The sequence below is a fragment of the Giraffa tippelskirchi genome, chromosome X (assembly GCF_054371585.1).
Source record: "Giraffa tippelskirchi isolate mGirTip1 chromosome X, T2T-mGirTip1v1.2.pri, whole genome shotgun sequence".
In the NCBI taxonomy this organism is placed as follows: domain Eukaryota; kingdom Metazoa; phylum Chordata; class Mammalia; order Artiodactyla; family Giraffidae; genus Giraffa; species Giraffa tippelskirchi.
In genome coordinates this window covers 95004335-95019950 of record NC_137289.1, presented here as the reverse complement: position 1 = coordinate 95019950, position 15616 = coordinate 95004335, and the positions used below count along the sequence as shown (strand labels likewise).

General features: G+C 44.5%; 1 pseudogene; it reads left to right on the top strand.

Moving 5' to 3' along the window:
- LOC145535704 (zinc finger protein 510-like) overlaps positions 1 to 15616 on the top strand; it is a 26662-nt pseudogene extending 11046 nt beyond the window's left edge.

Here is a 15616-nt window from a genome sequence, read left to right as displayed (position 1 = left end):
CCCATGCCCATCGAGTTGGTGATGCCATCCAACCATCTCATACTCTGTTGTCCCCTTCTCCTACAGCCTTCCATCTTTCCCAGCAACGGGGTCTTTTCTAATGAGTCAGTTACTCACAACAGGTGGCCAAAGTATTGGAGCTTCAGCTGCATCATCAGTCCTTCCAATAATATTCAGGACTCATTTCCTTTCAGATTGACTGGTTGGATCTCCTGGCAGTCCAAGGGACTCGCAAGAGTCTTCTCCAACACCAAAGTTCAAACGCATCAATTCTCTGCCCGTCAGCTCTCTTTATGGTCCAACTCTCACATCCATACATGACTACTGGAAAAACCGTAGCTTTGACTAGACGGACCTTTGTGGGCAAAGTAATGTCTCTGATGTTTTTCACGCTCTCTTGGATTGTCATAGCTTTTCTTCCAAGAAGCAAGTGTCTTTGAATTTCATGGCTTCAGTCACCATCTGCAGTGATTTGGAGCCCAAGAAAATAAAGTCTCTCACTGTTTCCATTGTTTCCCCATCTATTTGCCATGAAGTGATGGCACCGGGTGCCATCATCTTCGGTTTTTGAATGTTGAGTTTTAAGCCAGCTTTTTCACTCTCCTTTTCCACTTTCATCACGAGGCTCTTTAGTTTCTCTTTGGTTTCTGCCTTAAGGGTGCTGAAATTTGCACCTGTGAAGTTATTGATATTTCTCCCGGCAATCTTGATTCCAGTTTGTGCTTCATCCAGCCAGGCATTTCCCATGATGTACTCTGCATAGAGGTTAAACAAGCTGGGTGACAGTATACAACCTCGACGTACTCCTTTCCCGATTTGGAACCAGTCTGTTCTACCGCGTCCAGTTCTAACTGTTGCTTCTTGACCTGCATACAGATTTCTCAGGAAGCCGGTCAGGTGGTCTGCTATTCCCATCTCGTGAAGAATTTTCCAATTTGTTGTGATCCACACAGTCAAAGGCTTTAGCATAGTCAATAAAGCAGAAGTGGATGTTTTTCTGGAACTCTCTTGCTTTTTCGATGATTCAACGGATGTTGCAATTTGATCTCTGGTTCGTCTGCCTTTTCTAAAAGCAGCTTGAACATCTGGAAGTTCACGGTCCACGTACAGTTGAAGAATCCTGGCTTGGAGAATTTTGACCATTACTTCGGTAGCATGTGAGGTGATTGCAATTGTGCAGTAGTTTGAACATTCTTCGGCATTGCCTTTCTTTGGGATTGGAATGAAAACTTACCTTTGCCAGTCCTGTGGCCACTGCTGAGTTTTCCAAATCTGCTGGCATTTGAGCACAGCACTTTCAGAGCATCATCTTTTAGGATTTGAAATAGTTCTACTGGAATTCCATCACCTCCACTAGCTTTGTTCATAGTGGTGCTTCCTAAGGCCCACTTGAGTTCACACTCCAGGTTGTCTGGCTCTAGGTGAGTGATCAGACCATCATGGTTATCTGGTTCATGAAGATCTTTTTTGTATAGTTCTTCTCTGTATTCTTGCCACCTCTTCTTAATATCTCCTGCTTCTGTTGGGTCCATAACATTTCTGTCCTTTATTGTGCCCATCTTGGCATGAAATGTTCCCTTGGTGTTTCTAATTTTCCTGAAGAGATCTCTTGTCTTTCCCATTGTGTTGTTTTCCTCTATTTCTTTGCATCGATCACTGAAGAAGGCTTTCTTATCTCTCCTTGCTAGTCTTTGGAACTCTGCATTCAAATGGGTATATCTTTCCTTTCCTCCTTTACCTTTAGCTTCTTTTCTTTTCTCAGCTATTTGTAAGGCCTCCTCAGACTACCATTTTGCCTTTTTGCATTTTTTTTACTTGGGGATGCTCTGGATCAGTGCCTCCTGTACAATGAACCTCTGTCCATAATTCTTCAGGCACTGTGTCCTTTGGATCTAATCCCTTGAGTCTATTTGTCACTTCCACTCATAATCGTAAGGGATTTGATTTAGGTCATACCTGAATGGTCTAGCGGTTTTCCCTACTTTCTTCAGTTAAAGTCAGAATTTGGCAATAAGGAGTTCAGGATCTGAGCCACAGTCAGCTCCCGGTCTTGTGTTTGCTGACCATATAGAGCTTCTCCATCTTTGGCTGCAGAGAATATAATCAACCTGATTTTGGTATTGACCATCTGGTGATGTCCATGTGTAGTCTTCTCTTGTGTTGTTGGAAGAGGGTGTTGCTATGAGCAGTGCGTTTTCTTGGCAAAACCCTGTTAGCCTTTGCCCTGCTTTGTTTTGTCCTTCCAGGCCAAATTTGCCTGTTACTCCAGGTATCTCTTGACTTCCTGCTTTTGCATTCCAGTTGCCTATAATGAAAAGGACATCTGTTTTGCGTGTTAGTTCTAGAAAGTTTTGTAGGTCTTCATAGAACTGTTCAACTTCCGCTTCTTCAGCACTACTGGTTGGGGCATAGACTTGGTTTACTGTGCTACTGAATGGTTTGCCTTGAAACGAGCAGAGATTATTCTGTCATTTTTGAGATTGCACCCAAGTATCAGACTCTTGCACATCAGACTCTTTCACTGACTGTGAGGGCTACTCGATTTCTTCTAAGGGATTCTTGCCCACAGTGTTAGATATAACGGTCATCTGAGTTAAATTCACCCATTCCAGTCTATTTTAGGTCACTGATTCCTAAAATGATTCCTAGATTAACAGTATATTGGTTATAAAAATGATGATACATGCAAAAACTCAATATTATGCAACTGTTAAATTTGCATACAAAAATATTTGCCGACATGGAGAAATGTTTAAGTTAGTGTAAAGAGCAAAAAATGAAGGTAAACAAACAATTCTAATTTTCATATAAACTAAGTGTGCATATATTACTAATATATTAAACACTCAGGAACAGACACACATGCACATACACAGAAAAAATGTCTGAAACCATAAACATCAAAACGTTACTAGAATTGATAGTTAGGTGATAATAGAGTTAGAGGTCATTTTAATTTTCTTCTTTCTACTTAGATTGTGTCACTTCCTGTTACAAAAATGAAACTATTTTTATATAATCATATATATTAATATACATTTTTACACATTTATAAACATATATGAATCTATATAATAATATAAAATACATTTAACTATTTCAAATCCATATAATCAACAAAACTAAAGTAATGCAGTTTTATAACACATACTGTCTTACTGAGCTCCTGTGACAACCAGCCTGTCCCCGAAGTTGACAGCAGACTCGGGAGTGTCAGAAGAAGGGAGCTGTGGGGCAATGTCTGGCTCCCTCATTCTCCTCTGTTTGCAAAATTTCAAGGGGAACTTTTAGTGGGAAAGCTGGTCTTGGCTGGAGTGTGGGGAGGATGGAGGACACAGTCAGGAGACCTGGCTCCAGTTCATTACAGTCACAACCCCAGGGACCTGGGCAACTCATGTACCTTCTCAGGCCACTTTATTCATCTTTGAGAAGAAGAGGAAGAACTAGAAGGGCCCTAGAGACTGTGCTCACCCTACTACCTGGCCATCCTCTAGGTTCCAAAAAAAAAAAAAGGAATTTTCTGCCCTAGATCAGGGTAGAGGGGAAATTAGCAAATCCCCAAGGATCAGGAAAACAGAAGTTCGGGTGGTGATCAGCTGAGCCTTTGCCACAGAGCCAGTGGGGCGTGCTGGACATCAGGGGGCAATGTCTCCCAGGCTGGGGCTGGTGGTCACCCTACCTGAACATTGCTGCCTGCAGACACCCTGGACCTCCCCCTCTCCCCGGCTCTGCGGCTCACCCTTCATCCCACCTTTCCTCCATCAACTGCATCACATTTTTCACTGAAACAGGCAGGGCTCTGGATGTGGGACACCAGCCACGTGGTACTCACGCTCAGCAGTGGGATGGTGATTCATCTCAGGGGCAGCAAGTCTGGAATCTGCCCCTCCTGTGACACACTTGCTCTGCCCTGAGGCCCTGCTGATCAATATCAGGTACCTCATTTAATTTTCACTGTAACCTTGCCAGCTACATGACAATGATGATCATTAAAACCATTTGACAGCAGAAGCTGTTGAAGCACAATGAGGCTAAGTCAGTTATCCCAAGGTCACACTACTAGCAAGTAGAAAGACCAGGAAATACTGAAGCCAAGGTCAGCCAACTCCAAAGTCAGTCTGTGATTCTGAACCCCATACCGGGTCGGCTCCCAATAAACAATACTCCTATTATCCATCGTCTTCAAGATGCTCCGGCTGAAGGAGGACATCTTGTGGGCATAAACTGAGCTTCTGCATATTTCTGTGCACATCCACAGCAACCTGCTTGAATTTCCCTTTTCTGACAGAGGCCAAAACTCAAACTCATCCTCCCTCCTTTCTTAGACCCTGGAAACCAGGTGTGCACCAAGTCCCCCTGTGACTGACCAACTCAAAAATGTTGGTCTCTGCTCACCTCACGTCCCTGGCACTATACCCCTGATTCCTCTCGCTGCCAATCACTCACTGACCAGCAGAATCCACCCATGGATGGACTACAGGGACTGCCAGAGGACACTTCAAAGTCACTTGAATGGCCAGGCTCCTCATATTACTAATCCACAGTGATGACTATGACAACACTGAATAATAACCAACACAAGTGCAGCAGTGCCCCATCCCACGCAGGTTTCCAATTATCTGTCTCCCCAGACTACCAATTAATGACCCACGTAGTTTTGAAAACTGCCTCATGGAGCAGCCAAACACTGAACTTTCCTGATGGATGCTATGGTTTTCATTTCAGAAACCCACCTAGTATCTTTCACAAAATCACTGACCCTCCAGTCCCTACCTGTCTGTCTCCACATCCCCATAAACTGAGTTGTCGAAAACAACACATACTGATTATCTCATAGTTTCTGTGGGTCAAGATCCTAGGCACGGCGTAGCTCGATTGTCTGTTTCAGGGTCTCTCGTGTGGCTGCCATCAAGGTCTCAGCAGGGCTTGGGGCCTCATGCGAAGGCTCACCTGGGGAAGGATGTTTTTCCAAGCTCATTTATGTGGTTTTTTGCAGGATCCAGTTCATCTGGGCTGTTGGACTGAGAGCCTCAGTTTCATACTATTCGTCAAAGGCAATCCTGAGTTCCCTGCTATCTAGGCCTCCCCAACACGGCAAGTTGGTTCACTAAGTCCACAAGGAAGAGAGTCTGTTAGCAAGACACAAGCTACAATCTCTTGTAAGCAAATCACGAAGGTGGCATCTCCTCAGTGTTAAAGGTATGCTACTGCTTAGAAGTGAGTCACACAAATGGAGGGAATTACACAAAGTCTTGACTACCAGGAGTCTGGGATCACTGGGAGCCATCTTAGAAGCCACTTCTCATAGGCCATCAATAAAGAAGGACTCTTGGATACCTATATGTGTATGGCTGAGTCCCTTTGTTTGCCACCTGAAACTATCACACCATTGTTAATCTGCTACACTCCAATACAAAAATAAAAAGTGTACTTAAAAAGAAGGACTCTAGTGCAGAGATCCTATACCCACTCCCAAGAAAACACTCCTTAAAGCAAAAGAACAACAGGTTCAGACACTAAATAATTTGAAGACTCTTCCACCAGTTTACTCTATTTGATGAAAACACTAAAGGAAGTATTCTAAATAAATGAATACGGAATGAGAAGATAGATCTCAAAATAAGAGAGCAAAACAATGGTTAGCAATAACTGTTGTGGTAAAACATTTGCACATTCATATAGCTAGAGTTAAATTATGGTAAATAAAGTGATTGGGACCTTGAGGTACAAATACTAAGTAAGTTTTCTTGAAGCAGAATTGACTTACCCTAAGAAAAATACAGTCTTCCAAAGAGCAGTTTAAATATTGCTAGAAAAACCCAAAAATAATACCGTTCATCTTCCTGAGGCAAATACGGGTGATAAATATCTTTCTCTACAAGGAAAGGCTGATTATATTCTGATCAAATAATAGAGAACACATAAATCATGCCTGTTAGAAGTGACCCAATATATAATTGTACAATTAGTAAACATAAAAAGCATTAATGCGGTAAGGGGGAGGGACAAAAATGAACAGAAGCATCAAAGTATTAGGAAGAAGGAAAGAAAAACGTTGCATTTAGGAAACAGTAAAATTGATAATAAGGATGGTATAATAGAAAAGACAAGATTATCGTACTTACACGTATTTAAATGGACTAAAGCCGAAGACACAAGTGTGCGATGAGAGCAACAAATGTATACAGTTGAAAAGAAGCATACCTTAAACAGTGAGAAAAATAAGGTTTAGGCAAAGATACACAAGGTTGTGCATGCTCAGTTGCTCAGTCGTGTCTGACTCGTTGCAAGTCCTGGACTGTAGCCCCCAGGCTCTTCTGTCCATGGAATTTTTCAGGCAGGAATACTGGAGTGGAGCGCCACTTCCTACACCAGGGGATCTTCCCGACCCAGGGATAGAACCCATCTCTCCTGCATTGCGGGTGGATTCTTTACCACTGAGTCACCTGGGAAACCCACACACAAGGTTAGTGGCTGCAAAATAAAAGAAGCAGTGATGATGTGCTTGGCAAAGTAAATTCAAGGTCAAAAGGACTCAACAAGCAAAACAGAGAAAACCTATAGTGGTGTTGTGCAAAAGAGCCTAAGATTGTGCAAAACTTTAGGGTTTCCCACCTCTACCTGCCAAAAACACAACTACAAAGAGAAATTTGTCTTAAAATATTACAACATTTATTCTATCTTTTGATAACAGAAGAGTTGGAACAGACAAAAAGACAAAAGTCAGAGTAAAGAAGCAGTAACTGTCAAACTAGATAGAAAAGTCCTAATGAGTAATCTGAACCTAACAGAAAATATGTTTTCTTACATCCATGAAAAGTCTTACAAAACTCACTTGAGTAATCTGGGCCACAAAGAAAATCTTGAGTCATATTTTGAGTATTCATATTCAACATGCTACATTCTCTCATCACAGTAAAAGCATAATTACAAATATAGAAAGGAAAGATAGCCAAAACTGCTTAAGCAGTTAGAAACTAAGAAACATTCCTCAAAAGGTAGAATCAGAGTGAGAAATCAATTCTGAAGTTGCACTTTTCAGACCAGAGTTTATGAGGTACAGCTGCATTAGAAAAACGTGTGTAGTTTCAAATCCTTTACTACTATAATAGACTGGAAAACAAAAAATAATAAAGTTAGGAATTCAATTCAAGAAAGAACAAAATGAAGCAAACACATACAAATGAAATACAAAACAAACAATCAAGGTGGCAATTAATCAAATGAAAGTTTACAGAAATAAATATAAACTTAGGGAGTATAAATAAAACTAACATCTAATCTTATAATTATTTAAAGGGATTAGCTCCTGGAAAATATGATCAAGAAAGAAAAAAATACAATACTGGGAATAAAAAAAGGAGATATGGCACCAGATAGGGAGTGCATTAGATAACTAATATACTAGTGATGGTGGAATACGAGGTGTAAGTCTAGAGCAACATCCCGAAATATTTAGATGAAATATCTGAGTCCATGCAGAAGAAACAATAGTGAAAATTACTTGCCCCCCAAAATCTCTGAGGGTAAAGTGAATATAAAAAGAACAGGAAGAGTAGTTGAAGTCTCTCATTGGAGGCATACCAGTCCCCACAGGCAGCGTTACTGGACACACCTCCACTGGCCTGGCAGGGCCTGGCAAAGGCAGATGTGGCAGAGGTCCCAATCCTCTTCTGGCAACCCTACAGGCATTAGGTAGACAGAGTCAGCTGGAAAGAGTAGACCCAGAGCAGGGTAGTGGGAAGAGGAGAACAAGACAGGATCAGAGGTCTGGGAGTGGGGGTGTGCATAGACCAGGACTCTACTGACAGGGGCCAAGGCTGACAGAAGGGCTGGGATCTCATGGTATGGTGAGGGGTGGAACAAGATGGGCAGGGGCAAGGGCACGATCGCATTGACACCTTGAACTCTCCTCAGTGTCCCAAAACGGAATCATCACCTTTTCCCTCCATTGCAACATTTTTCCAGCACCTCTGGCCTGGGGAATGCCAACAATTATACAGAAGTTGGTCAAAGTGCACTGATCAGGTGACAATGACAGAACTGATGGCCTGGGACGGGGGACTCAGGGTCACTGGTACCCACTTTGTAGCCTCACCTCTCCCTTGACAGAAAAGGACAAACTGAGCTGAGTGTGCAGCACTTCTCAGCCAACTCCAAATGAGCCTGCCACCCAAGTAAAGCTGCACTGTGACCCACCACCATCGGAGGTGTGGAATTGAGTTTGTGGGCACAGAGACTGGATTAGGGGCCACCAGGAGATATTAAAATGTCTTGCTAATCTCAAGTTTCTAAACAAAACTCTGGCCAGTGGGAGATGAGCACAGGGCAGACCCTTTGGCCCCGCCCAGATTCAGGAAAGAGAGAGACGGGGGATAAGAGAAAGGACAGAAATGGGGAAATTTTAAAGACCAGTCCACCTTAAGGAGGCGTAGAGACAGGATACTAAATGGGGAACAGAGAAGCACAGAGAAACTTTGAGATGCCCTGAGAAAGACATGGTTATAGGAACAGGTGTGTGAGAAATTTGTAGTGTCTCCCTTGGACCAGGTATCGGGCATAGGACCTCAGTTGAGCAGAGCTCAGCTGTCTATTCTGGAGCAAAGGTCAGTGGTGAGTGGATCATGCTGGATTGCTTGGTGAAGCATCAGGGCCGGCAACCCTGTCCGATTCATCATGGCTGTGCGCTCCTTGTGTTCCTGCTCAACCAGCTCGTGCAACTGCGGGGGGTAAGTGTGAGAAGGGGCTTCTAGGATGCCATGCTGCCCCTCAGCCACACTCAGCCTCGTAACCTACCACACAAACATGCTCTAGGTCCACCTCGGCACGCCTCAGCTTCTCCCAGCAATAGTGGAGGTTGCAAAGGCATTTGGGGAGATGACAGAAATCATCAGTGACCTCAAAGACATTGTGCACTAGTGGACAACCACACACCTGATCATCTGGAGCCTGAGGGCAGAAAGAATAATGATGAGGTATGGAGGGGGGTGGCTATGGAGGGTGATCAGGCAGGTAAATGAGAGGAAGAGGGGGATTGGAGGGCAGTCGGGCAGAAGGAGAGGGCCGGGAAGTGACCTAGCAGGAAGGAAGAGAGGAATTCAGTGATTACTAGGTAAAGAAGAAGGGGGCAAAGCGGGTATGATCAAGCACGGAGGATGGAGGAAAAAGCTAAGCTGGGATGTAGGAAAGGGTGTGATGGGTAGGATGGATGGAAGAGTAGAAAGAGATCAAACAGGAAGGAGAGGAAGGATGGAGGGGAAGTCTGACAGGGAGAAGTAGATGAATGTGAGTGACAGCCGCCCAGTCATGTCCAACTCTTTGCGACCCCATGGACCCATGGAATTCTGTAGGCCAGAATACTGCAGTGGGTAGCCTTTGTCTTCTCCAGAGGATCTTCCCAAACCAGGGATTGAACCCGGGTCTTCCGCATTTCAGGCGGATTCTTTACTAGCTGGACCACAGTAGATGAATGGAGGTTGGTAAAACACAGAGGAGGTGAGGAATGGGGTCAGGAGTGTGGAGGGATGAGGGCTGATCAAGCAAAGAAGAAGGGATTTTGGAGATGAGAAGCAGGGAGAAGGTGACTGGACAAGTGAGGCAGCAAGAACAAAAACATAAATGAAGGGAAGTCCGAAATTCAAAAGAGAAGAATTGAGGGTGGCTTTTCAGGGATGGTTGGGGTGGAATGTCGGGCAGGGGCTAGGAAAAGAAAGTAGCTGGGCACGCAAGGAGACAGGAGGAACAGGAGATGGTTTTACTGAGCAGGAGAGGAATGGAGGCTAGACAGGCAGAAAGAGAGAGACAGGCAGAAAGAGAAATGTTTGGAGGGGTGTGGTCAGGCAAGGAGCTTATCAATAAAGAAACAGCAACCAGGCAGAGAGAAAAGTGAGACTAGAAGATGCCTGAGCAGTAGGGCGGGGGAGTGTAGGGGAGGTCAGGAAGAGAGGAGGGGACCCATCGAGATTGGTCAGTAGGTATGAAAGCAGTCAGGCAGAGGGAAGAAGGAATAGGAGGCACTTCAAGCATGGAGAACCAGAAGAAGAAGGTGGTCAGGTAGGGAGAAGGGGAGAAATGGAAGGTCATGAAATAGAGAAGGAAAAGTCTCACCTTGGGGTCCACTGAGGGCTTGGGACCTCTTACTCTGTGGGTTGTAAACATCGTAGAAGAGCCTTGTGGCTCTGGGGAGAGATTGAAAGTGAGGTGCTAAAGATGAAGAGGAGGGTGGTTTCACCCTGAACCCAGGCCACACTTTCTCCCAATCCCACCCAAGTGGGCTTCCCTGGTGGCTCCTCACACAAACCCTGCCCCCCAATTCACCCACTTTTGCCTCTGAGCCCACCCACATCCTGCCCTTGATCTTGCCCACCCTGCTCCTGCTCCTGTCCACATCATGCCTTGGAAGCTTCAGCTTCATCATCAGTCCTTCCAATGAATATTCAGGGATGATTTCCTTCAGGATTCACTGGTTTGATCTCCTTGTAGACCAAGGGACTCTCAAGAGTCTTCTGCAGCATGAATATTTACCAGAAAAGGCAAGCATAGATTAGCCTCAGGGAAAGTTATTGAAACCTGTAGTTCACTGGGTTCCACCTCCAAGGTTCCCTCAATCAGTTGACTTTGAGACTTTTCCCTAGTATTCCCTGGCTGAGGGTTTCGTCCTGGGCTTTCCTGATTCCCTTGTTCCTGCAGGTTCTGCATTCTCAGGAGTCTCTTTCTCCAGTCCCTCATCCAGTGTCTTGGCATAATGTAATAATGACATACAGTTTTCCCACCTAACTTGGCTCCCTTCACGTGTTGTCCAGAGTAGGGGTTCTTCCCTTAGAAAATAGCTGTAACCAAGTGGCTAACACAGTGATGTTTAACTGCTTCTTTTCTCCTTCCTTTTTCTCTAGCATGCCCCCAAATTGAGCAGCTGCTGCTAAGTTTTATGCAATTGTCTGTTCTAGGTTGAAGCAAACGTTGCTAGGACTAGTGGGTGATTTTGAACTGCCTCTGGATCCAGGCCGGTAAGTTGTGGGGTGATTTCTCCCAGCTCACTTTTCGTAGAAGGACTTCAAGTATGGCTATCTGCAGGCCTCTCAGTGGGTCCCTCAAGTCATTAGTTCTTCCATGGTTGTGGGAGGTGGCATATAGTCTGAGTCTTTTGGCCACCTTTCCCCCTGATATGCTGGGTTGCTTTTCGGTCCTGACATGCCTGCTCCATCAACCAACCACAGCCTGCTGCTTGCAGAATTCTGTGCAGCTACCAGGGCACATCCCAATGTTTGGGGCTGTAAATTGAAAACACACTGCCAGGTACTTGTGCAAACTTCTGTGGGTCTTTCCTGGGCCCACAAAAAGAATCCCTCAGTGAATAATGTAGGGAAGTTGAACAGCATGTAGATTTGTACTGTTTCAAGTCTGGGTAGCCACTTAATGGCATCAGTTTCATTGGCAAAGTGGTTAGGGAAGGCTAACTGTCTTGTCATTGAGTCAGGAAAAATGTAGAATTAGATGACTCTTGGGTTTCCTTTCCCATATTGTATTTTTCAGCCTAGCACCATTTTTGCTGGTCTTCCAAGTGACAAATCCCCATCCTGTAGCCACCATGGGAGGTGGGGTGGGGACACCATCTTTTATTAAAGTTCCCACTTACTCCTTAACAGTATTGCTTTCTCATCTCTGCTTTTCTAGCTATATAGTTTGTAGATAAGAAAATACTCTTGAAGGCCGAGATCTAGGCTAAGCCCGAAATGGAGTCAGAGCTGGGGCATGAGACTCACACACCTCACATAGGGCCGATAATTCATTACTGTCTCCTTGGCCTTCTTTGCAGGGAAATCTATTTAACTGCCCATCTTGAAGATCATAGTTTTGCCTTCACTAGAAGTCTGATCGAGGTGTGAAGATAAAGAGATGCTATGGAAAGGGACCAAAATGAGGGGAGACAGCAGAGAAAGGAGGAGGAGGATTTGCAGAAAGAGAAAGTGACTTTAATTCTCCCATTTCCTCTTCCATTTTCCTACATCTTCCCAAATAATGTTTAACCTTCTTCCTAGGATGATACTCATCCTGTAAACACAAGTAATTCCTTTGCTGGGGATGAAAGTGCAAGTGTTAGTCGATCAGTCGTGTCCACCTCTTTGCAACACCATGGACAGTAGCCTGCCAGGCTCCTCTGTCCGTGGGATTCTCCAGGCAAGAATACTGGAGTGGGTTGCCATTCCCTTCTCCAGGGGATCTTCCTGACCCAGGGATTGAACCCAGGTATCCTGCATTGCTAGCAGATTCTTTACCGTCTGAGCCACCAGGGAAACCTGGGCAAGAGGTTCTTCTAAAAACCACCGCATGTGTTAATTCATCCAAATTAATGGAAGCATCCTCAGGCCAACATAAGCCTGCATTTTCCTTTCAAATGGATTCCCTTCCAAATGTCATCTAGAGCTCTAGTGGCCATTCAAGAGAGATCTGCAGGCAACATCTGGGCTTCCCATCTTTCCCACCATTAAAGCTGATGGTGACCCTGATGGATTTTTAGGTCCTGTATTATGCATGCTTACTCAAAAAAAAATCTAGAATTTGGACAGTGAGATCCATGCAGGTAGTATTGGAAAAGAGCAAAGAGCTAAGGGGGAGGCATTTTATAATTCATCTTCACTGGTCTGCTCAGTTCGGGAAATTTCAGGCCATCCCAGCCTCATCAGCAAACTGGGAAAATTAAAAATACAGTCTCCTGAAAACGCAGGAGATCTTCTCCACAAATGGAGAATAGAGACAGAATGATTTCATTACTGAGTATTAAACCAGACTGTGCTTGGCATCATGCGCAATCTGCTAATCAGACTGCAAAGGTAGCAAGAAATCAACCTTTTGCTTAACTGAGCATACACAGTCCAGTACCTGAATGTTCTTAAGAAGAACGACAACTAGTGGTCCTGCAAGAGGACCTGAGACCACCATTTTCTCTACATTCTCTTGTAGTTCATCCTAAGCTCAGCTGGTCATGGTAGTGGCATCTGTGCCAGTTAATTGTCTTTATCCGAAGGCAGAGTCAGACTTCTCCTGTCTCTTATGACAAGCAGGTATCAAGGAAAGATAAGCAAGCCTTCCTAAGTGATCAATGCAAAGAAACAGAGGGAAACAATAGAAAGGGAAAGACTAGAGATGCCTTCAAGAACATTAGAGATACCAAGGGTACATTTCATGCAAAATTGCGCACAATAAAGACAGGAATGGCATGGACCTAACAGAAGCAGAAGATATTAAGAAGGGGTGGCAAGAGTACACAGAAGAACTACACAAAACAGATGTTAATGACCCAGATAACCACGATGGTGTGATCACTCACCTAGAGTCAGATATCCTGGAAGTCAAGATATCCTGAAGTCAGATATCCTGAAGTCAAGTGGGTCTTAGGAAGCACCATTATGAACAAAGTTAGTGGAGGTGATGGAATTCCAGCTGAGCTATTTCAAATCCTAAAAGATGATGCTGTGAAAGTGCTGCGCTCAAATGCCAGCAAATCTGGAAAACTCAGCAGTGGCCAGAGGACTGGCAAAGGTCAGTTTTCATTCCAATCCCAAAGAAAGGCAATGGCAAAGAATGCTCAAACTACCACACAATTGTACTCATCTCAAACACTAGCAAATTAATGCTCCAAATTCTCCAAGCTAGGCTTCAACAGTACGTGAGCCGAGAATTTCCAGATGTTCAAGCTGCTTTTAGAAAAGGCAGAGGAACCAGAGATCAAATTGCCAACATCCGTTGGATCATAAAACAAGCAAGAGGATTCCAGAAAAACATGCATTTCTGCCTTATTGACTATGCTAAAGCCGTCGACTCTGTGGATCTCAACAAACTATGGAAAATTCTTCACGAGATGGGAATACCACACCACCTAAGCTGCCTCCTGAGAAGCCTGTATGCAGGTCAAGAAGCAACAGTTAGAACTGGACATGGAGGAACAGACTGGTTCGAAATTGAGAAAGGATACGTCAAGCCTGTATATTGTCACCCTGCTTATTTAACTTCTATGCAGAGTACCTCATGGGAAATGCCTGGCTGCATGAAGCACAAACTGGAATCAAGATTGTCGGGAGAAATATCAATAACTTCACATGAGCAAATTACACCACCCTTAAGGCAGAAACCAAAGAGAAACTAAAGAGCCTCATGATGAAAGTGGAAAAGGAGAGTGAAAAAGCTGGCTTAAAACTCAACATTCAAAAAACAAAGATGATGGCATCCTGTCCCATCACTTCATGGCAAATAGATGGGGAAACAGTGGAAACAGTGAGAGACTTTATTTTCTTGGGCTCCAGAATCACTGCAGATTGTGACTGCAGCCACAAAATGCAAAGATGCTTGCTCCTTGAAAGAAAAGCTATGACAATCCAAGAGAGTGTGATAAAAATCAGAGACATTACTTTGCCCACAAAGGTCCGTCTAGTCAAAGCTATGGTTTTTCCAGTAGTCATGTATGGATGTGAGAGTTGGACCATAAAGAGAGCTGAGAGGCAGAGAATTGATGCTTTTGAATTTTGGTGCTGGAGAAGACTCTTGCGAGTCCCTTGGACTGCCAGGATATCCAACCTGTCAATCCTAAAGGAAATGAGTCCTGAATATTCATTGGAAGGACTGATGCTGCAGCTGAAGCTTCAATACTTTGGCCACCTGATGTGAATAACTGACTCATTAGAAAAGACCCTGTTGCTGGGAAAGTTTGAAGGCTGTAGGCGAAAGGGACACAGAGGATGAGATGGTTGCATGGCATCACTGACTCGACAGACATGAGTTAGAGCAAGCCCTGGGAGTTGGTGATGGACAGGGAAGCCTGGCGTGGTGCAGCCCATGGGGTTACAAGGAGTCAGACAGGACTGAGGGACTGAACTGAACTGAACTGTGTTCCAGCTTAGAGCCAGGGCCTGAGGCTAAGGTGCCAGGATGACAGAGAGACAGAGCACTGTCTGCTTTGGTGTTTATAGTTCAAGGAGATGGCTCCTAGGCCCAAAAGAAAATTATTCCCGGGTTGTTTTGCTGACAGAAGGCTTATGAACCCTTTTCAGATTTACATATGTACCCAAGGGGCAGAGGAAGGGTTTATAAATACCAGTTTTCTCAAGGAAATGTTCTAAGAAAAGGGAAGGAGGAAAAGGTCTCTTTCTCTTCTAGCAACAGGGAAGATTCCGTTTTTTAAAAACGGCTGTGAGTTTTAAAAGGCTGTGAGTTTCCTAAGCCTGAGTTCCCGCAGAGGTGACGCAGATCATCCTTGACAAATGCCTGCCTGTGCACTGAGTTGCCTTACAGGAAAGGACCCTGAGCCTGGGCAACCTGCTCCCTAAGAGAAGCCTGGAAACCAGCCTTGGAGTCATTTGCTGTAAGCACAAACCTGAGAAATGCCAGGGAAAGAGCACTCGGGGCCTTGCTTTCCTGTCACACTCAGCAAGATGTGTAGGAGCGCAAGAGACCCATGGAGGAGTGTCTTCCAAGTCCAGTGGGACAGAAAAGAAGGCCTAGGCGGTGACACAGCACTCCCAGTGCCATCAGTCTGTGCTGTACATTTGTTTACAGCCACAAAGTCTCAAATGGCCAGGGCCACCGGAGCAACATACATTCCGCTGGCGGTAATCCACAGTGA